This window comes from Oryctolagus cuniculus, chromosome X (genome assembly GCF_964237555.1).
Source record: "Oryctolagus cuniculus chromosome X, mOryCun1.1, whole genome shotgun sequence".
NCBI classification, from domain to species: domain Eukaryota; kingdom Metazoa; phylum Chordata; class Mammalia; order Lagomorpha; family Leporidae; genus Oryctolagus; species Oryctolagus cuniculus.
This window is the reverse complement of record NC_091453.1, coordinates 44,563,946-44,591,123: the sequence shown is the minus strand read 5'-3', so window position 1 is coordinate 44,591,123 and position 27,178 is coordinate 44,563,946.

Sequence of the window (27,178 nt, the reverse complement as noted above, 5' to 3'; positions counted from 1 at the left end):
TTCTGGATGTTAATAATTTATCCGATGTGTAATTTGCAAATGTTTTCTTCCATCCTGTCAGTTGCCTCTTTACTTTGGCGAATGTTTCCTTTGCTTTATAGAAACTTCTGACCATTTGTTGTACTTTTACTTTTGTCTCCTGAGCTTCTGGGGTCTTTACCTATGTCAGTGTCTTGCAGGCTTTCCTCTGTTTTCTTCTAGTAATTAAGTAGTTTCTGGTCTTAGGTTTATATCTCTGATCCATTGTGATTTCATTTTTTTGTATTAGGGTGTAAGTTTGGGGTGTCATTTCATACTTTTGCACACGGAGATCCAACTTTCCCAGAACCATTTGTTGAGACCATCCTTTCTCCAGGGAGCTATTTTAGCTCATTTGTCAAAGATTAGTTGGTTGTAGATGTCTGGGTTATGTTCTGTGTTTATTCTGTTCCATTGATCTGCATGTCTATTTTGTACAAGTACCAGGCTATTTTGATTTTGACAGTTTTGTAGTATGTTTTTAAATCTGGTATTGTGCTGCCTCTAGCGTTGTTTTTATTGTTTGAGACTGCTTTGGCTATTCAGGGTCTTTTACGCTTCCAAATAAATTTTAAGATCATCTTTTCTAAATCTGAGAATGTTCTGGGTATTTTGACTGGAATTGCATTGAATCTGGAAATTGCTTTGGGTATTTTTGACATTCCTATTATATTGATTTTTTCAATACATGAATATGGAAGTCTTTTCCCATATTTTGTATGTATCTCCTGTTTCTTTCATTGATGTTTTATCATTTTTATTGCAGAGATCTTTCACAAACTTAATTAAATTTATCCCAAGGTATTTACATTTTTTGTCGCTATTGTGAATGGGACTGAGCTTATAAGGTTTTTCTCAGCCAGCGCATTGTTGGTGTACAAGAATGCTATTGATGTTTGGGTGTTGATTTTATACCTTGCGTCTTTGCCAAATTATCTTAATAGTCACTTAGTGGAGTCTTTGGGTCCCCTATATAAAATATCATGCCATATGCAAACAAGGATAATTTGACTTACTTCTTTCCCATTTGTATGCTTTTGATTTCTTTTTCTTGCCTAATGGCTCTGGCTAAAACTTCCAGAACAAAACTGAATAACAATGGTGAGAGTAGGATCCTTGTGTGGTTCCAGGTTTTAGTAGAAATGCTTCCAGCTTTTCTCCATTTGATTTGATGCTGGCTAGGGGTTTGTCGTATATTGCCTTGATTGTGTTTCATTCTTTCTATGCCCAATTTTTGAAGGTTTATTTTTTTTTGACAGGCAGAGTGGACAGTGAGAGAGAGACAGAGAGAAAGGTCTTCCTTTGCCATTGGTTCACCCACCAATGGCCGCCATGGCCGGCACGCTGCGACCAGTGCACCGCGCTGATCCAAAGGCAGGAGCCAGGTGCTTATCCTGGTCTCCCATGGGGTGCAGGGCCCAAGCACTTGGGCCATCCTCCACTGCACTCCCTGGCCACAGCAGAGAGCTGGCCTGGAAGAGGGGCAACCGGGACAGAATTCAGCGCCCCGACCAGGACTAGAACCCAGTGTGCCGGCGCCACAAGGCGGAGGATTAGCCTAGTGAGCCGCGGCGCTGGCCCTAAGGTTTTTATCATGAAAGGATGCTGTACTCTACCAAATGCTTTCACTGCATCTGTTGAGATAATCATACAGTTTTTGCCTGTCATTTTGTTGATGTGATGTATCACATTTATTGATTTGCATATGTTGAATGACTCCTGCATTCCTTAGATAAATCCCACTTTGTGGGCATGGAAAATTCTGTGTTGTTGGATTTAATTTGCTAGCATTTTGTAGAGGATTTTTGCATCTATGTTAATGAAGGGATCCTCATCTATAATTCTATTTTTGTTTCTAAGTTCTCTTTTTGTTGAATCTTTCTCTGATTTTGGAATTAAAGTAATGCTAGCCTCATAGGATGAGGTTGGAAGAGTTTTCTCAATTCAATTGTTTTGGATAGTTTAAGAAGAAATGGGATAAGCTCTTCTTTAAAACTTAGAGGGGCCAGCACTGTGGCATAGCAGGTTAAAGCCCTGGCCTGAAGTGCTGGCATCTCATATGGGTGCTGGTTCTAGTCATGGCTTCTCCTCTTCAGAACCAGCTCTCTGCCATGGCCTGGGAGAGCAGTGGAAGATGGCCCAAGTGCTTGGGCCCCTGCACCCACATGGGAGACCCAAAAGAAGTTCCTGGCTCCTGGCTTTGGTTTGGTGCAGTTCCAGCCATTGCGGCCATCTGGGGAGTGAACCAGTGAATGGAAGACCTCTCTGTGTCTCTGCCTCTCTCTGTAACTCTGTCTTTCAAATAAATAAAATAAATCTTACAAAAAAAAAAACTTTGGTAGAAATGAGTGGTGAAGCCATGTGGTCCCAGGCCTTTATTTGTTGGGTCTTTTATTACTGATTCAGTCTCAGCCTTGGTTATTGGTCTATCCAGGTTTTCTATGTCTGTGTGCTTCAATATAGGCAAACCATATGTATCCAAAAAACTATTTCTTCTAGAGTTTCCAATTTGCTGATATATAGCTGTTTGTAAAATAATAATAATTCCTGATGATTATTTTTATTCCTATGGTATCATTTGTAACATCTCTGTTGGCTGTGAAAGGTCTTTATTTCGCCTTCATTCACGAATGAAAGCTTTGCAGGATATAATATTCTGGGCTGGCAGTTTTTCTCTCTTAGTACCTGGGCTATATCTCGCCATTCCCTCCTAGATTGTATGGTTTCTGATGAGAAGTCAGCTGTGAGTCTGATTGAAGATCCTCTGAGAGTAACCTGACGTTTCTCTCTTGCACATTTTAGGATCTTTTCTTTCTGTTTCACTGCGGTGAGTTTAATTACAACGTGACGTGGTGAGGATCTCTTTTGGTCGTGTTTATTAGGGGTTCTATGAGCTTCCTGTATTAGGATGTCTCTGTCCTTCTCCAAACCTGGGAAATTTTCTGCTGATATCTCACTAAAAAGGGCTTCTAATCCTTTCTCCCTCTCCATGCCTTCAGGAACTCCTAGAACCCAAATGTTGGTTTTTTTAATAGTATCCTGTAGATTCCCAACAATATTTTTTAGATTTCTAATTTCCTCTTCTTTTCTTTGGTTTGACTGTATACTTTCCTGTTCTCTGTCTTCTAAGTCTGATATTCTCTCTTCTGTTTCACCCATTCTGTTTTTAAGGCTCTCTAATGTGTTTGTCATTTGATCAATTGAATTCTTCATTTCATTATTTCTCATCACTATCACAGTTTCATGTTCTACTAGTTATTTCATTTCATTTTGATTCCTCCTTAATATTTCATTTTCACTAGAGAGATTTTCTATCTTGTCCATTAAGGATTTCTGTAGTTCAAGAATTTGTTTTTGAGTACTTCTTAATGTTCTTATCAATTTTTTGAGATCTGCTTCTTGCATTTCTTCTATCTCATCATCTTCATAATCTTGAATTGGGGTGTCTATTTCATTTGGGGGCGTCATAGTGTCTTCCTTGTTCTTGTTACCTCGGTTTCTGCGTTTGTTGTTTGGCATATTGGAGATACTTGGTTTCTTCTCATTATACTGTGACTCTAGATTAAGTGTACTGTCTGCTTTTGATGGATCCTTAGAGGCTGTGATGGGTGTGGCCAGAGAGCTCTGTTTGGTTCTTCAAGGATAAGCGTGTGCCAACGGTGACTCACCCAGATTGTTCTCTGGCTTTCTCGCTCGCTCACTCTCTCTCTTTTTTCTGACTCAGTTGGGAAGTAATTCCACACAGCTGAGTGGAATTGAGGGTAGTTGATGTATGAAATCTGGCCCCTGTGGGTATTTGTCTGGTTACCCCTGGGACCACACAAAGAGTTTATGCAGCCCTCAGTGTGGTCTCAAATTTCTCAATAGTCTCTCCCCAGTTTGCCCAAGTTACCGAGTTTGTGTACTCGGTGAGTTCTCTCGCCCTCCCCTCAGATTTTCACAGTCTCAGTTCATTAGCTCCTCATTTTCACTAACTAGGTCTTAACCTCCTGTTATTTCTCCCCACCAGAGTCAGGTTTTTCTGCTTGGCTAATGGCCGGCACCTCTTTATATACGTAAAATGGCACCTGCTCTTTGTCTTGCTCGGTTTTGTAAGGTGAGTGGAGAGATTAATGTCCGTGCCTGTTCCCCTTATTTGTTCATTTTTTCTCTCCTCCAGTCCACCTGGGGAACTTTCCCCCTTGGGGCTTTCGTTCCCTCTAGGCTCTTTCTGCCTTTCCCTGCCAATCTCTTGGGTTACCGAGTTTTTTATCTCACCTCCCCTTCCAGCACTGGTGTGCAGACTCTGCGGCTCGGCTTCTGCGGTGGCGTGGCTCCTGCAGCTCGGCTTCCACACAGTGGGTGACCTTGCTCTCCCTGTAGGTCCTCCGTGTCACATCCACTAGATCCTGAAGAGTTTCCTCTGTAATTTTTTCCTGAGCCTTTTCCTGTGGCTACAGTAACTCCACTTTTATTAAACTATCTTTTTCCGGACTATCGGTGCGCGCCCTCACTATTCCGCCATCTTGGCTCCCTCTGTAGAGATTCTTAAGCTTACTATATGTAAATCAGCTTTTGTCCAACAGCCCAAGATTTCATACTAGTTCTTATATTCAGATATGGCTGAAATGAAATAAGTAGTACCTTTTAAATATTTTCTGCCCACTAATCTTTTGAATGTGGAGGAGGAAGGTTTAGTCTATTTAAAAGAAAGTTGGGCTTAATTCCATAATTTTTACTCATGACAGTATAATTTATACTTGAACAAGAAATCAAAGAACTTTAGCCCTAGAAGAAACTTCAAGGAATACAGAGTTCAACCCTCTTATTTAGTTGTGATGAAACTGAAGATTAAGAAGTTGCATGGTTGGTATCAGAAAGTTAGACTTGGAGAGAGGTGGCACTGAAACCAAGGTGTACTAACGCTTGAGTTATTTTTCTTTTCACAGTCCTCTATTGTACCATGACTGATGATCTGTCACATAAAGATCTTGGGCTTATTGAATACAATGAGGGCAGCCAGAGGAGAATAACTGTTCTTATCTCTTAAGAAAAGAGAAATAATTTATGTTTTAGTAAAATAGGTAAAGTTTGTAATGAAGTAGAACCTTTGATAAATGAGTATTTATGAATAGGTATAATTTAAAATTAGGCCAGCCTGAAGCCTCGGTCATTGAAAGGTGAACTTCACGAGCAATTTAAGACTGATATCATTTTGCCATTTGTGAATTATCTATTTTGGAAAAATAAATTTGAGAAGCTCACAATTCTCTTTACATTGACATCTCCCTCATTTACTTTGTTAGCTCTTCTTCAGTGTAAGATAAAGGTGTGTAACTGATCCATAAGATGATGTACATAATTCAGTCTATCTTTTCTGTACGATAGACCAAAATATACATCTACCCCTGTTCAAGTACCATTGCTTGTGCTAAGAATTCCCTTCTTTCTTGGTTAGATTTTTTTTTAATTTTTGACAGAGTTAGTGAGAGAGAGAGAGAGACAGAAAGGTCTTCCTTCCATTGATTGACCCCCCAAATGGCCACTACGACCGACGTGCTGCGCTGATCTGAAGCCAGGAGCCAGGTGCTTCTTCCTGGTCTCTGACGCGGTGCAGGCGCCCAAGCACTTGGGCCATCCTCCACTGCCTTCCCACGCCACAGAAGAGAGCTGGACTGGAAGAGGAGCAACCGGGACTAGAACCCGGTGCCCATATGGGATGCCAGCGCCACAGGTGGAGGATTAACCAAGTGAGCCACCGGTGCCAGCCCCATGGTTAGATTTTAATTTTAAAGGAAGCCTCCCTGATGATCTCAAATTAGACTTAGTATTTTCCTCCTCTGTGTGTTTCATAGTGTTCTGTATTATGATACACATCACACTGAACAGTCATTAATTCTGTATTATTGATATTTCACCATTATTTCTGTTTCTATTTTACCTTCTCTGGACCATTATCTAAGACATTCTGGAGTTCTTTCTTGGTAAATGCATAACTTGGTCTTTTCAAATCTAAATTCTGTGTCTGTTACCTAGGAATCGGACAGCATGAATTGACACTTCCATGCGCCACAGACTATTGATGCTGCAGGCTCTTTTATTCCCCAAAACACTTTTCTGTTGTCCCTACTTATGACAGAAAATTTATGCGCACACATGCAAGCAACAAAAATCAATTGCATTAGTTATCGCAATGCTTGCCTATTTATAAAATCCTAAAAAAGAAATACTAGTACATTTCAATTTAAATAAGCTATAACAGAATTATACCATGTGTTCTAGGCATGACAGGCAAAAAAACCACATATTAAAATGGTTACTTGATCCACTATTTACCTTTCTCTGAATGGAAGGACTTCAAAAATTATCTAATTGTGTAATCTGTTATATCCTATGTTATCTAATATTTTAATATATACTCATTAAAACTAAAGCTCAGAAAGAAATGTCTCACCCAAAGCCACTTGACTATTGTGAGGCAGAACATAGACCTAAATTCTTGTATACTGACTACCAGTCTAGTAGTGTGGTTTTAGAGGTTATAATCAAATTCCATGAAATTTCAAGCACCATCCAAATTAGATTCTAAATATATATCAGAATTTTTCAGCCAGAGTTTGAATTGTTGTTTTAATGTCTTTTCAGATTTTTATGGTTTACATAACTTCTTGGGGATATATAGGCACACATATATGTATGTACATCTTCAGGTATATGTAAATAAAGTAATAGTATAAAGTCAGAATGTGTGAACAAAAATGAATTATATAAGTTTATAACCTTTGTTTGGAGAGAGAACAATTCAGGATGAGAAATTTCAGATAATGTGCTTGATTTTCAGCCAGACCTATTGCCAAAAGTTTACTTTATAAACAAAGATTAAACAATGGAGAAAGTTTTATTAAAGTTGCACATTCCACAATGAGGACCACATTTGGATTCAATCACTAAAATCAGCCTGGGGTGGGGGAGGCTCTAGTATTAGTGGAGAAGCTGTACAAATATTACACTCATTCTGAAGAAATCAAAGAATGACAAATATTAAAAGCCAGTTTTCAGGCACTTGAAAAAGTCTTCCCCAAAGATCTTGGGTAGAAGATATTGTATAAATGCAATGTAATAATTGATGTAGATTAAACTTTCTTGTCCCGCAAACTAATATAATATTTTTCAGATTGTTCACTGTATTCATTTACATGGGAAAAAGTCAAAGTAGCAAATACATCTACAGAGAAATGTCTGCAAATGGGAAACAGAAACAAGATAAAAGCTAAAGAACTATAAGACTTTGGGTTTTTTATTTTTTTGACAGGCAGAGTTAGTGAGAGAGAGACAGAGAGAGAGTTATAGACAGTGAGAGAGAGACAGAGAGAAAGGTCTTCCTTCCGTTGGTTCACTCCCCTAATGGCCACCATGGCTGGCGCTGCACTAATCTGAAGCCAGGAGCCAGGTGCTTCCTCCCAGTCTCCCATGCAGGAGCAGGGACCCAAGCACATGGGCCATTCTCCACTGGCCTTCCAGGCCGCAGCAGAGAGCTGGACTGGAAGAGGAGCAGCCGGGACTAGTACCTGGCAGCCCAACTGGGACTAGAACCCGGGGTGCTGGCGCCGCAGGCAAAGGATTAGCCAAGTGAGCCATGGCGCTGGCCAAAACTTAGGGTTTTTAAAAGTAGCTGATGTTCTCCTTGTGAGACTGAAGAAATTGTTTGACTTCATATGGATTCTGATCCATGAGTTCCATGCAACAAGTTGAATGCCTTACAAACAAAGTCTTGTGGTAACTAATGCACAGAGTATAAAAGAATGTAATGTATATGAGCAAAGTTGACATTTTGAGATTTGATTATTGTTTATAGCCCTTGTCTATACTCTTGAGGAACAGTGGTCTTTCTACTTACTACTTGTTTAATTATTTAGTGGAGAGTTAGCTTCTGATTATTAAAAAAATGAAAGGGTGTCACTGTAAAATTTAAAAGAAAAAATAAGAAAGGAAGAAGGAAGAAGAATGGAAGTGTGGGTGGGAGGAAAAGTAAGGTGGGAAGTATCATTAAGCCCTTAAATATGTATACACGAAATTTCCTCACCTTATATAAATAAAAAAATTTAAAAAGAAAGAAAAATATTCTTCATGATGAGGGTTTTTTCTCTCATTTGAAATGTTTGGGTACTCGCCTTCAGGCTGCCCCCCAAGGAAACACACTGTAGGCCTGCCATGATGAACATTGGTTCAAGACCTCTTTCTGTGGAACCAATCAACAGTTCCAGTCCAGTGGTTTCAGGAGCCAAGACCAACCTCAAGGGAACAAAACAAAGTACTAGTTACTGAACTTAAAGATTACAAACTGTTTGACAAAACATCAAAATAATCGTGTTAAATAAGTTCAGTGAGCCATCAGAGAATACAGACCTACAAGTAAGCAAAATCAGGAAAGAAATATACAAACAAAATGAGAAGTTGAACAAAAAGAAACTATAAAAGAGAACAAAAATAAAGAAAATCAGGAACTAATGAACATAATACCTGAAGGGAAAACTCCCATAAAAGACTTCAATGGCAGAATTAATGAGGCAGAATAATGAAGTAGTGAGCTCAAATACACATCATTTCACATTACCTAGAGTAAGAAAGAGAAAAAAAGAGAGTGAAGAAAGCCTAAAGGAATTATAGGCAATATCAAATATATATATATATATATATATATATATATATATATATATATATATATAAAATGGAGGAGACTGAAGGAACACACCCATAAATCAGTAATGTGGACTGCAAGGGCACAGAGACTGAAAACCAGCAAAGAGAGACAAACAAAGCACAACTCTGCTGCTTCCACTGCCTGCAGCCACCACCCACCACCCACCACCCACCACATACCACTCCTACCCTGGCTCCCCAGCCAGGGAATACCATCTTGCTAGAAAAAGGGTTGCAATATTAGAACTGAAGGGGCTGACTGGATGATAAACACCAGTAAAGAGTTGATGAGATCTGCAAGTGTCACTGGGATTCTGAAGCCCAGTAGAGAAATATGAAGAAATACAACACCTGCTGCAAATACCCACAGCTACCTCTCCAGCTCCCATGCTGGTGGAGGAAGAGAGTCATCAGAACATACCTTCAGGGACCTAGGGAAGAACCTGCTAATGTTTCACTTTCACCCACTCCTGCTGGTACATAATCCTCAGTATAACATTCATTCACCCAACGGGACTGGGACAACATCCCTTTAACATATGCCAGTGCTGGGACTTGGGTTTGTAGTGCTAATAGCCTCAGTAATACTCAGGCCCACACAGCAGGACCTAGGGAAGGTCCTGTGAATGTCACACAGTCGAAAGAACTATTCATGTTTACCTGTTAGGACAAGGAGACAGCTCCTTCTGTGACCTACAGCGCTGGAAATGCAGTAGCAGCAATCAAAATCCCTAGTGTGGCTGACAATCACCTCTCTGGGGATGAAAGACATACACCATCGGAAGGTCATGTCCACATCAGTTATACTACTACCTCCGTAAACTTCTGCCGACTAGGCAAATGTGACTATTATAGACAGTGCTGACACTGATCACAACTGAAAAGATCACTCAGATGTTACATTCCTGGGCTCACCCAGAACCAAAGCCAAATCACCAACCCAAGTGACATCCCATATTCTATCTAAACAAAAGTATTTTCTAACAAAATATACTCCATAAAAAAAGATGAACTGTTACATCAGATGTGCAGATGTCAATGAAGGGATGGGAAACATAAGGAAACAAGGAAGCATGACATCTCCAAAAGGACACAATAGGTTTCCAGAAATAGATCTTGACCTAAAGGAGATCTATGAAATGCCTGAAAAAAAATTTCAAAAAAATTATTGTAGGTAAATTCAAAGATATGTAAGAGAATACATATAGTTTAAAAACGTGCGGAAATAGTAAATGACATTTATAAGAAATAAAATAAAGACACAGAAATTTTTTTTAAGATTTATTCTATTTATTGGAAAGACAAAGTTACAGAGAAAGGTAGAGACAGAGACAGAGAGAGATCTTCCATCTTCTGGTTCACTCCCCAGATGGCCACAACCACTGGAGCTGTGCCAATCCGAAGCCAGGAGCCAGGAGCTTCTTCTGGGTCTCCTACGTGGGTACAGGGGCCCAAGGACTTGGGCCATCTTCTACTGCTTTCCTAGGGAATAGCAGAGAGCTGGATCAGAAGAGGAGCAGCTGGGACTGGAACCGGCACCCATATTGGGTGTCTGTGCTTCAGGCCAGGGCGTTAACCTGCTGTGCCACAGCACTGGCCCCAAGACACAGAAATTGTTACAAAGAACCAAACATAAATTTTGGAACTAAAAACTTCAATCAGTGAAATAAAAATTCAAATTAGAGTTTCAAAGGCAGAACACACCAAGTAGAGGAAAGAATTTCTGATCTAGAAGACTTCTGAAATAACCCAGTCAGACAAAATAAAGAGAAAAAAAATGAAAAGAAAATATCTGCAACATATGGAATACCATGCAGCAAATATTCATATTATAGGAATGCCTGAAGGAGAGGGGAAGAAAGAAGATTTCTGACGCCATAAACAAGAGTGTCAAATTGTTAAGTCAACAACAGGAGTCACTGTGTACTTACTCCTCATATGGGATCTCTGTCCTTAATGTGTTGTCTAATGTGAAGTAATGTTATAACTAGTACTCAAACAGTATTTTACACTTTATGTTCTGTGTGGTGCAAACTGTTGAAATCTTTACTTAATATATACTAAATCGATCTTCTGTATATAAAGATAATTCAAAATGAATCTTGACATGAATGGAATGGGAGAGGGAGCAGGAGATGGGAGGGGTGCGGGTGGGAGGGAAGTTACGGGGGAGGGGGAACCATTGTAATCCATAAACTGTACTTTGGAAAATTATATTTACTAAATAAAAGTGTTTATAATAAAAAAAGGAAAAGAAAAAAAAAAAAAACAAGAAATGCTGACGGGATTCCTACATTAGAATTAAACATCATAATGGAGATGGCCTTAGGCACAGGGCTTAGCCACTTCCTACAATACTGGCATTCTATATCAGAATGCAACTTCAAGTCCTAGCAATTATCCAGCTCCTTGCTAAATGACAGGGAAAGCAGCAGATGGTGGCCCAATACTAGGGCCCCTGCCACACATTTGGGAGACCTAGGTGAAGTTCCAAGCTCTTGCCTTTGACCTAGAACAGCCCCAACAATTACAGCTATTTGGAAAGTGAACCAGTGTATGAAAGATTTCTCCCCTTCCTTCTTTCTCTCCCCTCTCCCTCTCTGCCCCCTCCCCTCCCCCTCCCCTTCCTCTTCTCCCTCTGCCTCTTTGATCACTGTGTTTCAAATAAATCTAAAAAATGAGTAAACATCATGAAAACATGTGACAGTACCAAATTTTCTCACAGAACAGATACAATCAATAACCAAACAGCAAAATATCAGGGTTACCTTTTATCTATTAATATTAACTTTGAATTTAAATGGATTAAATTTAGCCAATAGATACAGGTTGGCTGAATGGATACAAAAAAGACCTAGGTGCAGCGCACCAGCCGTAGTGGCCATTTGGGGGGGTGAACCAAAGGAAGGAAGATCTTTCTGTCTCTTTCACTGTCTAACTCTGCCTGTCAAAATAAATAAAAGACCTAACTATATGCTACCTAAAAGGAACTCACTTCAAAGGTAAAGATGCGTGTAGATTAAAAATGAAGAGCTGGAAAAAGATATACAATGCAAATGGAATCAAAAAACAACCTGGAGAAGGTATACCCACATCAGATAAAACTTTAGATTAAAAAAAAATCAAAAGAGACTAAAAGGGATATTATATATTGATAAAAGGAATGATTCAACAAGATAAACAATCCTAAATATATATGCAACCAACACAAGATCAAACATATACAGCAAATATTATTGCATGTAATGGGAGAGATCAACTCCAATACAATAATAGTGGAGGGTTTCAACATCCCACTGCCTTTTCATTTTAATATTTTAAACTGAAAATTATGCTTTAATTACAGGATTTATGATGCTGATATGTGTGTGTATGCGTGTATAAACCCCATTGAGCTTGTTGGTTACCTTTCAAATATGGGTCTTGTACAAATGCGGGAATGCATGAGATCTAATGATTGAGTACATTGTTGAAAGGGATTGAGGAGCAATACAATTACTCCATGATGAATCTTTCCTTCTTATCCTTTGGAACACCATCTTTTTTTTTATTTGGGTGAATTTTATTGCTATCATTTATGCCAAATAGACAAAAATAGTTATCCTGCTAGAAGGTGAACACTAGAATAAGGCGGTTAACAACATATTTTCTAATGTGTAAATATAAAACTAAAAAATCATAAATGAATTTTGCATAAAAATAACATATGGAATAATTCTATACAAATAGCATGAAATAGAATGGCAGATGTCCTAAACAGCACTCTGGCCTCAGAATCAGCCCTTAAGGCATGTGGATCTGGCTGAAAAGCCCATGAGAGTATTTCAGGCATGGAAAGCCAAGACACTCTGGGGAAAAAAAAATGACCTAAATGAAAGATCTCCGCGAGTTAGATCCCCAGTGGAAAGAACAGGTCATCAAAGAAGGAGGTACCTTTCTCTGAAGGGAGGAGAGAACTTCCACTTTGACTACGACCTTGTCTAAATATGATCAGAGTTGGTGAACTCAAAAGGCTTCCATGGCCTTGGCAGCTCATGACAAGAGCCTAGGGTGATTACTGATGCCATAAACAAAAGTGTCAATTTGTTAAGTCAACAACAGGAGTCACTGTGCACTTACTCCTCATGTGGGATCTCTGTCCTTAATGTGCTGTACATTGTGATTTAATGCTATAACTAGTGCTCAAACAGAATTTTTCACTTTGTTTCTATGTGGGTGCAAACTGTTGAAATCTTTACTTAATATATGCTAAACTGATCTTCTGTATATAAAGAGAATTGAAAATGAATCTTGATGTGAATGTAAGGGGGGAGGGAGAGGGAAAGGGGAGGGTTACAGGTGGGAGGGAAGTTAAGGGGGGTGGTGGTGAAAGCCATTGTAATCCATAAGCTGTACTTTGGAAATTTATATTCATTAAATAAAAGTTAAAAAAAAATAGCATGAAAACCCTACATCTTAGCTAGACCACTTCTGCATCTAATTGGTACTACATATATTCTGTTTTGATATTTCCTACTTTTTCTACTTTGATATTTGTCTTTTTTTTTAACTTTTATTTAATGAATATACGTTTCCAAAGTACGAATAGTGGATTACTATGGCTTCCCCCCCATACCGTCCCTCCCACCCACAACCCTCCCCTTTCCCACTCCCTCTCCCCTTCCATTCACATCAAGATTCATTTTCGATTATCTTAATATACAGAAGATCAGCTTAGTATACATTAAGTAAGGATTTCAACAGTTTGCTCTCACACAGAAACATAAAGTGAAAAATAATAGATGATTTTTTTTAATGATGATGAAATCAGATCAGACCTATTGTCATGTTTAATCCCAGTGAGAGTCAAGATGGGAGTTGATAGTTTCTTTTCTTTTCTTTTCTTTTCTTTTCTTTTCTTTTTTTTTTTTTACAGAGGATCAGTTTAGTATGCATTAAGTAAAGATTTCAACAGTTTGCACCCCCATAGAAACACAAAGTGAAATATATTATTTGAGTACTCGTTATAGCATTAAATCTCAATGCACAGCACATTAAGGACAGAGATCCTACATGAGGAGTAAGTGCACAGTGACTCCTGTTGTTGAGATATTTGTCTTTTGTGATACATTGCATGTTGGTCCTAAACGTTGAGTTTTACCTTTTCTTATATTCACTTTTTGTATATGACTGATTCCTTCCATTAAAGAGGCAGGGTGTTTTTCTCTGGTCCTTGACTTTAGGTTGGCCTTCTGAAATGGTTTGATTGGTAGAAAAAGAAGTGACTGACTGCACGTCAACTTTAAGCCTAGGCCATAAGTGAACTTGTATGCTACACCAATCAGGCCTATAAAAATCTGTGGATTTCTATATATGCTGAGCTGTTAAGCAGCAGTGCCTTGTGCTTCCTTGTTCTCAACCTTTACACTCTTACTTAATCACAACCTTGCTTTTATTTTGTATTTATTGTTTTTGATACTATTATCCTTAAATATGCACATGACTAGATCATAATTTTTTAAAGATTTATTTATTCATTTAAAAGTCAGAGTTACACCGAGAGAAGGAGAGACAGAGAGGTCTTCCATCCTCTGATTCATTCCCTAGCTGGCCGCAATGGCTGGAGCTGTGCCAATCTGAAGCCAGAAGCCAGGAGCTTCTTCTGGGTCTCCCACGCGGGTACAGGGGCCCAAGCATTTGGGCCATCTTCCACTGCTTTCCCAGGCCATAGCAGAGAGCTGGATTGGAAGAAGGGCAGCCGGGTCTTGAACCGGTGCCCATATGGGATGCCAGCATTGCAGGCGGCAGCTTTACCCACTGCGCCACAGATTTATTTATTCCTGTGAAAGTCAAAGTTACACAGAGAAGGAGAGGCAGAGAGAGACAGAAAGAGAGAGGGAGGATCATAGCTTCTTGCGAATATAAATTACTGTTTACATTTAAATAACATTCCTTAATAGGGTCCAATGTTGTGGCACAGTGGGGTAAGCTGCTGCTTGTGATACCATCATCCCATATCAGAGGCCAGTTCAAGTACATTTGTGGAGCACCATCTTAAATGTCAATATCTTCAAGTCTTGAAGAAGTTGATGCTAATTGAAGAATGCATTTATGTTGAAATAAAAGCTGTTCCTGTTGTGGAAAAAATATACTGTCACCAATAGACAGATCATCCATACAGAAAATCACTAAAGATTCATCAGAATTGAGCTATACCATTCAGCAAATGAAACGAACAGACATTTACAGAACATTTCACACAACTGTTACACAATATACATTCTTATTAGCACACGGAACATTTTGGGGTAAATATATTAGACCACAAATCAAGTCACATTAAATTTTAAAATATTGAAATTATATCGGGGGCGGAGCCAAGATGGCAGAATAGTGAGGGCGCGCACCGATAGTCCGGGAAAATTTAGTTTAATAAAAGCGGAGTTACGGTAGCCTCAGAAAAAGGATCAGGAAAAAATTGCAGAGGAAACTCTTCCGGAGCTATTTGCTGTGACTCAAAGGACCTACTGGGAGAGCAGGGTCGCCCACCACGCGGAAGCCGAACCACGGGAGCCGCAGAGTCGGAGCGCCAGTGCGGGAAGGGGAGTCTATGTGACAAAGACACCAGCGGGGAGAGGAGGGACGCCCAGGGCTCCGAGTCCACACATCGGCACTGGAAGCGGAGGTGAGCTCAGTAACCGGAGACATTGGCGGGGAAATGGCGGACAGAATTTTAGAGGGACGCGGGTTTTGAAGCGGGAAAGTCCAACAGACTGACTACAAGAGAGAAGGAAAAAATAAATAAATAAATAAATAAATAGGTGGGGGCATACTGGTACAGACAAGTTCCACTCTCCGCCAACCTTGCAAAGGCGAGCAAGAGACAAAGAGCTGGGATATACATAATAAAAGGGGAGAGTTAAGGCTACAATTCAGTAGCCTAGGCAACCCAGTGGGAGTCTGCAGGAGAAACTGAGCCTGCACAGACTCTTTGGGTAGAAGCCAGAGATCGGAAGATAAATACCATCCATTCTGCTCAGCCTTGCAGTATTACTTACCTCCTGAACAAAAAATAAAAAATAAAATGAATAAATGAATAAAGAGATTTACCACGCATAACCTGAGGGTGTCACCTTTGCACACCTGTAACCCTGAAGAACCAAGCAGAGCTCTCAGGCCACACCCATCTCAAGCATCCAAGGCTCCTCCAACAGCAGGCAGTCCACTTAACACAGACATAGTATAATTAAAAAAAAAACACCTCACAGTGAGGGAAACAGAATTAACCATGCCAAGCAATAAACACAGAAATCGAGGGAACAAGATCAACGATGACATTATGATGCTTCCAAATAAAAAAAAACACCCCAAGCCAAGATTATGAAGATGATGAGATAGAAGAAATGCAAGATAACAATTTCAAAAAATTTATGATAAGAACATTTAGAAGTTTTCAAAAGCAAATCCTTGAACTACAGAAATCCTATTGGACAGGATTGAAACTCTCTCGTGAAAATGAAATTTTAAGGAAGAATCAAAATGAAATGCAGAAACTAGTAGAGCAGGAAAGTGTGATAGTGAAGAGAACTCAAAATGAAATGAAGAGCTCAATAGATCAAATGACAAACACATTAGAAAGCCTTAAAAACAGAATGGGTGAAGCACAAGAGAGAATATCGGACTTAGAAGACAGAGAACAGGAAAGGATACAGTCATACCAAAGAAAAGAGGAAATTAGAAATCTAAAAAGTATTGTTGGGAATCTACAGGTACTATTAAAAAAAACCAACATTCGAGTTCTAGGAGTTCCTGAAGGCATGGAGAGAGAGAAAGGATTAGAAGGCCTTTTTAGTGAGATACTAGCAGAGAATTTTCTGGGATTGGAAAAGGACAGAGACATCCTAGTACAGGAAGCTCATAGAACCCCCAGTAAACATGACCAAAAGAGATCCTCGCCAGGACACGTTGTAATGAAACTCACCACAGTGAAACAGAAAGAAAAGATCCTAAAATGTGCAAGAGAGAAACGTCAGATTACTCTCAGAGGATCTCCAATCAGACGAACAGCAGACTTCTCATCAGAAACACTACAGGCTAGGAGGGAATGGCGAGAAATAGCACAGGTGCTAAGAGAGAAAAATTGCCAGCCCAGAATATTATATCCTGCTAAGCTCTCATTTGTGAATGAAGGTGAAATAAAGACCTTTCATAGCAAACAGAAATTGAAAGACTTTGTGGCCACTCGTCCGGCCCTGCAAAAGATACTTAAAGATGTGCTACACTCAGAAACACAGAAACACGGCCATCAATATGAAAGAAGGGAAAGGAAGAACACCTACCAGTAAAAGAGCATGGGAAGCTCAAAGCATATACTAGAAAATATTTCCGGGAAAATGGCAGGGCAAAGTCACTATGTATCAATAGTCACATTAAACGTTAATGGACTTAACTCTTCAGTTAAAAGACACAGACTGGCTGACTGGCTTAAGGAACAACATCCAACTATTTGTTGCCTACAAGAAATACATCTCTCTAACAAAGATGCATGCAGATTGAAAGTGAAAGGTTGGAAAAAGATATTCCATGCCAACAGAAACCAAAAAAAGCAGGTGTAGCCATATTAATATCAGACAAAATAAACTTTAATACAAAAACTGTTAAGAGAGACAAAGAGGGGCACTATATAATGATTAAGGGTTCAATTCAACAGGAAGATGTAACTATTATAAATGTATATGCACCTAATTACAGGGCACCGGTCTATTTAAAAGATATGTTAAGGGACTTAAAGGGAGACTTAGATTCCAATACAATAGTACTGGGGGACTTCAATACTCCACTCTCAGAAATAGACAGATTAACAGGACAGAAGATCAACAAGGAGACAGTAGATTTAAACAACACTGTAGCCCAAATGGATCTAACAGATATGTACAGAACTTTCAATCCTACATCTAAAGACTTTACATTCTTCTCAGCAGTGCATGGAACCTTCTCTAGGATTGATCACATACTAGGCCATAAAGCAAGTCTCAGCAAATTTAAAAGAATTAGAATCATACCATGCAGCTTCTCAGACCACAGCGGAATAAAGCTGGAAATTAGCAACTCAGGAAACCCCAGAAAGTATGCAAACACATGGAGACTGAACAACATACTCCTGAATGAACACTGAGTCATTCAAGAAATCAAAAGAGAAATCAAAAACTTTCTGAAAGTAAATGAGCATAACAGCACAACATATCAAAACTTATGGGATACGGCAAAAGCAGTATTGAGAGGCAAGTTTATAGCAGTAGGTGCCTATTTCAAGAAATTGGAAAGGTACCAAATTAATGAGCTTTCAGCGCATCTCAAGGACCTAGAAAAACTGCAGCAAACCAGACCCAAATCTAGTAGGAGAAGAGAAAAAGTTAAAATCACAGAAATCAATAGGATTGATTCCAAAAAAAAAATTACAAAAAATCAGCCAAGCGAAGAGCTGCTTTTTGGGACAAAAACAAAATTGACACCCCATTGGCCCAACTAACTAAAAAAAGAAGAGAAAAGACCCAAATCAATAAAATCAGAGATGAAAAAGGAAACGTAACAACAGATACCACAGAAATAAAAAGAATCATCAGAAATTACTACAAGGACCTGTATGCCAGCAAACAGGAAAACCTATCAGAAATGGATAGATTCCTGGACACATGCAATCTACCTAAATTGAACCAGGAAGACATAGAAAACCTAAATAGACCCATAACTGAAACAGAAATTGAAACAGTAATAAAGGCCCTCCCAACAAAGAAAAGCCCAGGACCAGATGGATTCACTGCTGAATTCTACCAGACATTTAAAGAAGAACTAATCCCATTTCTTCTCAAACTATTCAGAACAATCGACAAAGAGGGAATCCTCCCAAATTCTTTCTATGAAGCCAGCATCACCTTAATCCCTAAGCCAGAGAAAGATGCAGCACTGAAAGAAAATTATAGACCAATATCCCTGATGAACATTGACACAAAAATCCTCAATAAAATTCTCGCCAATAGAATACAACACATCAAAAAAATCATCCACCCAGACCAAGTTTGATTTATCCCTGGTATGCAGGGATGGTTCAACATTCGCAAATCAATCAATGTGATTCACCACATTAACAGACTGCAGAAGAAAAACCATATGATTATCTCAATTGATGCAGAGAAAGCATTCGATAAGATTCAACACCCGTTCATGATGAAAACTCTAAGCAAACTGGGTTTGGAAGGAACATTCCTCAATATAATCAAAGCAATTTATGAAAAGCCCACAGCCAGCATCCTATTGAATGGGGAAAAGTTGGAAGCATTTCCACTGAGATCTGGCACCAGACAGGGATGCCCACTCTCACCACTGCTATTTAACATAGTTCTGGAAGTTTTAGCCAGAGCCATCAGACAAGAAAAAGAAATTAAAGGAATACAAATTGAGAAGGAAGAAGTGAAACTATCCCTCTTTGCAGACTATATGATTCTTTACTTAGGGGATCCAAAGAACTCTACTAAGAGACTATTGGAACTCAGAGGAGTTTGGCAAAGTGGCAGGATATAAAATCAATGCACAAAAATCAGCCTTTGTATACACAGGCAATGCCACGGCTGAGGAAGCACTTCTAAGATCAATCCCATTCACAATAGCTACAAAAACAATCAAATACCTTGGAATAAACTTAACCAAGGACGTTAAGGATCTCTACGATGAAAATTACAAAACCTTAAAAGAAATAGAAGAGGATACCAAAAAATGGAAAAATCTTCCATGCTCATGGATTGGAAGAATCAATATCATCAAAATGTCCATTCTCCCAAAAGCAATTTATAGATTTAATGCAATCCCAATCAAGATACCAAAGACATTCTTCTCAGATCTAGAAAAAATGATGCTGAAATTCATATGGAGGCACAAGAGACCTCGAATAGCTAAAGCAATCTTGTACAACAAAAACAGAGTCGGAGGCATCACAATACCAGATTTCAGGAAATACTACAGGGCAGTTGTAATCAAAACAGCATGGTACTGGTACAGAAACAGATGGATAGACCAATGGAACAGAATTGAAACACCAGAAATCAACCCAAACATCTACAGCCAACTTATATTTGATCATGGATCCAAAACCAATCCCTGGAGCAAGGACAGTCTATTCAATAAATGGTGCTGGGAAAATTGGATTTCCACGTGCAGAATCATGAAGCAAGACCCCTAACTTACACCTTACACTAAAATCCACTCAACGTGGATTAAAGACCTAAATCTACGACCTGAAACCATCAAGTTACTAGAGAACATTGGAGAAACCCTTCAAGATATTGGCACAGGCAAAGAATTTCTGGAAAAGACCCGGGAGGCACAGGCAGTCAAAGCCAAAATCAACTATTGGGATTGCATCAAATTGAGAAGTTTCTGTACTGCAAAAGAAACAGGAGAGTGAAGAGACAACCGACAGAATGGGAAAAAATATTTGCAAACTATGCAACAGATAAAGGGTTAATAACCAGAATCTACAAAGAGATCAAGAAACTCCACAAACACAAAACCAACAACCCACTTAAGAGATGGGCCAAGGACCTCAATAGACATTTTTCAAAAGAGGAAATCCAAATGGCCAACAGACACATGAAAAAATGTTCAAGATCACTAGATGATAGAATAAAAAAGGGAGAGAATGATCCAACATGGAAAGTGAGATACACTCAGACCCATAGAATGGCAGATGTCCTAAACAGCACTCTGGCCTCAGAATCAGCCCTAAAGGCATTCGGATCTGGCTGAAAAGCCCATGAGAGTATTTCAGGCATGGAAAGCCAAGACACTCTGGCAAAAAAAAACCTAAATGAAATATCTGTGAGTGAGATCCCAGTGGAAAGAACGGGTCATCAAAGAAGGAGGTACCTTTCTCTGAAGGGAGGAGAGAACCTCCACTTTGACTATGACCTTGTCTAAACAAGATAAGAATCGGAGAACTCAAGGGGCTTCCATAGCCTTGGAAACTCATGACTGGTGCATAGGGAGATTACTGGTGCCATAAACAGGAGTGTCAATTTGTAAAGTCAACAACAGGAGTCATTGTGCACTTACTCCTCATGTAGGATCTATCCTTAATGTGCTGTACATTGAGACTTAATGCTATAACGAGTACTCAAACAGTATATTTCACTTTGTGTTTCTATGGGGGTGCAAACTGTTGAAAGCTTTACTTAATGTATACTAAACTGATCTTCTGTAAAAAAAAAAAAAGAAATTATCAATTCCCAACTTGACTCTCACTGGGATTAAACATGACAATAGGTCTGATCTGATTTCATCATCATTTAAAAAATCATCTATTATTTTTCACTTTATGTTTGTGTGGGAGCAAACTGTTGAAATCTTTACTTAATGTATGCTAAACTGATCTTCTGTAGATAAAGAGAATAAAAAATGAATCTTGATGTGAATGGAAGGGGAGAGGGAGTGGGAGAGGGGAGGGTTGCGGGTGGGAGGGACGTTATGGGGGGGAAGCCATTGTAATCCATAAGCTGTACTTTGGAAATTTATATTCATTAAATAAAAGTTAAAAAAAAAAGAAAAAAGAAATTTATCATGTATCTTCTCAGACCACAAAGGAATAAAATTAGAAATCAACAGGAAGAAGAATACAAAGTTTACATGTACATACAAATTAAGCAACATGTTACTACTAAATGACCAAAAGGTCATTGATGAAGTTATAAAGAAAATCAAAAACTTTATAGAAACAAATGAAAATGAAAACATATCAGAACCTGTGGGATACAGCAAAAGCAGTATTAAGAGGGAAGTTTATGAGTGCTTACATTTAAAAAAAAAAGAAAAATCAAATAAAACATCAATAACTTAGAAAAACATGAACAAACCAAAATAAAAAAAAGGACAGGAAGCAAGGAATAATAAGAATCATAGCAGAAAAAAAAATGAAATGGAAACTAAAAAAAAAATACAAGAGATAAACAAAATGCAAAACTGATTTTTAGCAAAGATAAACAAATTAGACAAACCTTTCACCAACCAAACTAACCAAGAAAAAAGATTTAAAAACAAACACAATTGGAGATGTGTCCAGTGCTGTGGCATAGCCGGTAAAGTCTGCAGCGCCAACATCCCATATGGGCGTCTGTTCAAGACCCAACTGCTCCATTTCTGATCTGGCTCCCTGTTAATGCACCTGGGACAGCAGTGGAGAATATGCCAAGTATTTGGACCCCTGCACCCATGTGGGAGACCCAGAAGAAACTCTTGGCTAAGGATCCACCCAGCTCTGACCATTGTGGCCGTTTGGGGAGTGAACCAGTGGATGAAAGGTCTTCTGTCTCCACCTCTCTATGTAATTCTGTCTTTCAAATAAATAAATAAATCGTTTTGTAAAAAAAAGTTGCTTCAACCATCTCAGTATATTTTTAAAAAATTAGAGATGAAAAAAAGAGACATTCTGACAAACACCACAGAAATACAAATGTTATGAACAACTGTATGCTAACAAATAGGAAAACCTTGAAGAAATGGTTAATTCCTGGATACATGCAACCTATCAAGATTAAATCAAAAGGATACAGAAAATCTAAACAGAACCATAACAAACGATGTTGTGGAAGCCGTACTTAAAAGTCTCCCAAAGAAAAGTCCAGAACCTGATGGATTTAAAACTGAATTCTATGATACATTTAAAAAAGAACTCCAATATTTTTCAAACTATTCCAAAATATTGAACAGGATGGAACTCTGCCAAATATTTTATAAGGCCAGCATCACTTTTTTTTTTTAAGATTTATTTGAAAGTCAGAGGTACACACAGAGAATGAGAGGCAGAGAGAGGTCTTCCATCCGCTGGTTCACTCTCATTCTCCAATTGGCTGCAACAGCTGGAGCTGTGCCGATTTGAAGCCAGGAGCCAGGAGCTTCCTCCCTGTCTCCCATGCAGGTGCAGGGGCCCAAGGACTTGAGCCATCTTTCACTGCTTTCCCAGGCCATAGCAGAGAGCTGGATCGGAAGTGGAGTAGCCAGGTCTCCAACCGGCGCCCATATGGGATGCCAGCACTGCAGATGGTGGCTTTATCCGCTACACCAGAGCACCAGCCCCCACCATCACTCTGATAAAAAAAAAAAACTAAACAAAGACACAACATAGAGTGCTTTGCAGATCAATATCCTGATAAATGTTGATGCAAAAATTTTTTAAATATTAGCAAACCTAATCCAAATACCAGGATTTCACTTATATGTGGAATCTAGTCAAATTCATACAATAAGAGACTAGAGTAGTGGTTATTTGGCACTTGCTGGGGTGTGGAGGTGGTTGTGGGAGGTGGTTGTGGAGACACTAATCAAAGAATATGAAAGAATAAGTTCAAGAGATGAACACAACTATATTTAACAAATATTTTATACTTGAGCATACTTTACCACTAAAATTATAAATAGGTGAAGTAATGCATGTGTTAATTAGCTCAGTTACCTATTCCATAATGTTTCAAAACATCCTGTTGTACACCATTAACACATATAACTTTTATTATCAATTTAAAAATAAGAAATGAAAATATTTTTAAAATCAAAAAGATAGAAGTATTTCTCCAATGATCCTGAACAAACTTTTAGAGGCAATTAAGTGTGAAACACTTCTGCACAGAACACTATTTATAACACTATGAAAAGCATCCTGTCTACATTTCACAGTAATATGTTAGGAGAAAAATAAAGAAATCAAGTTTTGACTTGTAATTAATTCTAAGTTTCAAACATTTCCTATATGTAATGTTGTTTGTGCTTGAAATTCTATTTTTACAACTTTACTATATGTGTACTTCTACTTGAAAATTGTTTTTATAAAGATAGGGTAAGTGTCGAAGAGATTACACAAATAAGACCAGTGTAAGCAAATAATGAAAGATAGAATCAAAAGGGAGAGAATGATCCTGCGGGGGAAGCAGGACACACAGCAGACTCCTAGAATGGCAAATGCCCAAAACAGCACTCCTGCCTCAGAATCAACCCTTAGGACATTCGGATCTGACTAAAAGGTCCATGAGAGTCTCGCAGGCATGGAAAGCCATGACACGGTGGCAAAAAACAATCTAAATGAAGGATCCTGGTGAACAACACCCCAGCAGAAGGATCAGGCCATCAAGGAGAGAGGCGCCTTTCTCTGAAGGGAGGAAGGAACCTCCACTGTGATACGGCCTTGACTAAACAAGTTCAGAGTCGGTGAACTCAAGGGGCTTCCATAGCCTAGACAGCTCATAGCAAGAGTCTCGGGTGATTGCTGACATCATAAATAAGAGTGCCAATTGTTAAATCAACAACGGGAGTCACTGGGTTCATGCTCCCCAAGCAGGATCTCTGTCCTTAATATGTTTATCTATGAAACTCAAAAACACTACTAGTCGAACAATACCCTATACCTGGTTCGGTTGTGTGAGTGCAACCTGTTGAAATCCCTGCTTAGTATATACTAAATTGATCTTCGGTATATGAAGATAATTGAAAATGAAACGTGATGAAGGGCGGGATGGGAGAGGAAGTGGGTGAGGGGAGGGCCACGGGAGGGAGGGAGGTCGGGGGGAAGCCACAACAATACAAAAGATGCATTTTATATTCTACTTAAAACTATTGGTTGAACTCTGTAATTAATACACAATTACTCTTAGGTGTTTAATGCTATAACTAGTACTCAAATAGTATTTTACACTTTGTGTTTCTGTGTGGGAGCAAAATGTGGAAATCTTTACTTAACATACGCTAAATTGATCTTCTGTATATAAAGATAATTGAAAATTAATCGTGATGTGAAGGGGAGAGGGAGTGGGAGAGGGGAGCGTTGTGGATGGGAGGGAAGACACGGCGGGGGAGGAGGCTATTGTGGTCTATAAGCTGTACTTTGGAAATTTATGCTCATTAAATAAATAAATAAAAATTGTTTTGATTTTGGTTTATCTTATCCAAATTTGGTCCCAAATTCAATGATTTATGGAATTCTATAATTCTAAAATGGAGAGTGAATTTATAATGTGAGTCCACATGGGAGATACCTATTAGGAGAAAATACAATGAGAATAATTGCAAATAAAATGTCATCATACTAGAAAAAAAGAGATGAACAAGTTAGATCAAGAGCTTATTCAACCCCAACATCCACAGTACCCAATTGAATCTTGGATACAGGAAATCTCCACTGAATTCTATTTACCTGAATTTTGAAACAAATATAATTATTTAGGAGCTGGCCCTGTGGCATAGCAAGTAAAGCTGCTGCCTGCAGTGACAGCATCCCATATGGGCACTGGTTAGTGTCCTGGCTGCTCCACTTCTGATCCAGCTCTCTGCTATAGCCTGGGAAAGCAGTAGAAGATGGTCCAACTCCTTGGGCCCTTGCACCCACGTGAGAGACTTGGAAGAAGTTCTTGACTCCTGGCTTCAGATCAGCACAGCTCTAGCCTTTGCGGCCAGTTAGGGAGTGAACCTTTCTCTCTCTGCCTCTCCTTCTCTCTCTGTGGAACTTTGACTTTCAAATAAATAAATATTAAAAAACAAATATAATTATTGTATCTGATAGGTTTAGTTATTGAGAAAGCATAATTACACAGTAATACAAAAAAGTATTAGTTCTGAAGATTTATCCTTTAAATTATATGTATATACATCTCAACCTGAATTAAAATAGTCCCTAAAATAAAACCAAAAAGATAGTGCTTCATTATTCAGACTTTTGACAATTAAAAAGAGAATAAACTGAAAAAGTAATACCAATCAATTGATAAAAATGTTTGTCAAGCACCTCAAAGTTAATCATGACAGACTGGCAATTTAAATCTGCTGCTCTAGAGTAGTGGTCACAATTTTTGATACAGCAATTATGCATACTTATCACTGGACAAATTTTAAGCAGGCATGCTCATAAATATTTATTCATCTCTATATATCTTGTTATGAATACTATATACATTGTAATAATGTATTAGTCAGCATTGAATCACTAAAATGAAACTCCTGGAGCAACTACTTAAGAGAAAATGTTTATTTAGCTCACAATTTTGGAGCTTCGAAGTCTAAGATAAAGCAAGCCCTGCAGCCCCGCTGATCTGGTCTATGGCAAGGGTGGAAGATGTTGGCACATCGTGCTGGGAGCACACATAGGAGCAAAAGGTCACATTTCAATCGAGGAGCAGGAAAAGAGAGAAACTAGGGTTCCACAATTCCCTTTGAAGGCATGTTCTCAATGAATTACGGAGCTCCTATTAGGCTCCATCTCCTACAGTTTCCACCAACTAACAATAATGTCACTCTGGGAACAAGCTTTTAACATATGGACTTTTGAGGAACACCAAACTAATGTTCAGACTACAGCAAATATACAAAAACATGATGTATAAATGAAAGGATGAAAAATGACAATATAGAAATTTTAAATGTGTGTTAATTGATGATAAATTTTTTTGCTACAAATGCAAAATCATCTTAGAGGTAGCAAAGCAATTAAATACTTATGTTTTAATTTTTTCAGTTCTTGGTATAACATTTCATGTAATAGTATAAGGTCATGATTACCCATTCAGTTTATTTTAATACTTATTTCAATATTTTAGAGTTGTACTATTTTAGTATTTATTTTATTAAAAGCAAACTTTATTGTTAATGGAGGTAAAACATCAAGATATATTTCTTTACACATCTGCCTTAATAATTTGGAACTTGGTGTCGGCATTGTGGCAGAGGGCTAAGGTACCTCCACATCATGAACATCCTATGTGAGAGTGCTGATTCAACTGCTTGCTGACCACTTCCAATCCAGCTCCCTGCTGCTGTGCCTGGGAAGGTAGCAGCAGATGGTCTGAGTACGTGGGCCCCTTCACCCACATGGGAGACCTGGATGAAGTTCTGGGCACCTGGCTTCAGCCTGGCCCAGCCCCAGCCATTATGGCCATTTGGGGAATGAGCCGGCATATGGAAGATCTTTTTGTTTCTGTCTCTCCTTCTCTGTTAGTATATCTTTTAAATAACTAAATCTTTAAAAAAATTTTAAAGAAAGGCAGAGACAGGGGAAGACAAATATCTCCCTTCTGGTGTTTCCCTCCCTAAATTTCTGAAAGAAGCTAGTGCTGGAGCCAGAAGCTAGAACCTTAATATAGGTTTCTCCCATGAGTGCCAGGAGCCTCAATGCTTGAAACATCAGCTGCTGCCTCTCAGTGTGTACTGGCAGAAAGCTGGATTTGGGAACAAGAGACTGGACTCAAACCCAGCTACTCCAATGTGAGATGAAGGCATCCAAAGAAATATCTTACCACCTATATCAAATGCCCATCCAAATATTTACATTCTAAAACAAATTTTCTTTATTAAAGGCAGAGAGAGACAGAGACAGGGAAAGAGAAACGCATAGAAACTTCAGATATTGTAGTTCAGTTCCCAAATGCACGCAGTCTCCACTATGTTCTTACACTATAAAAGACTTTAAAATATATGT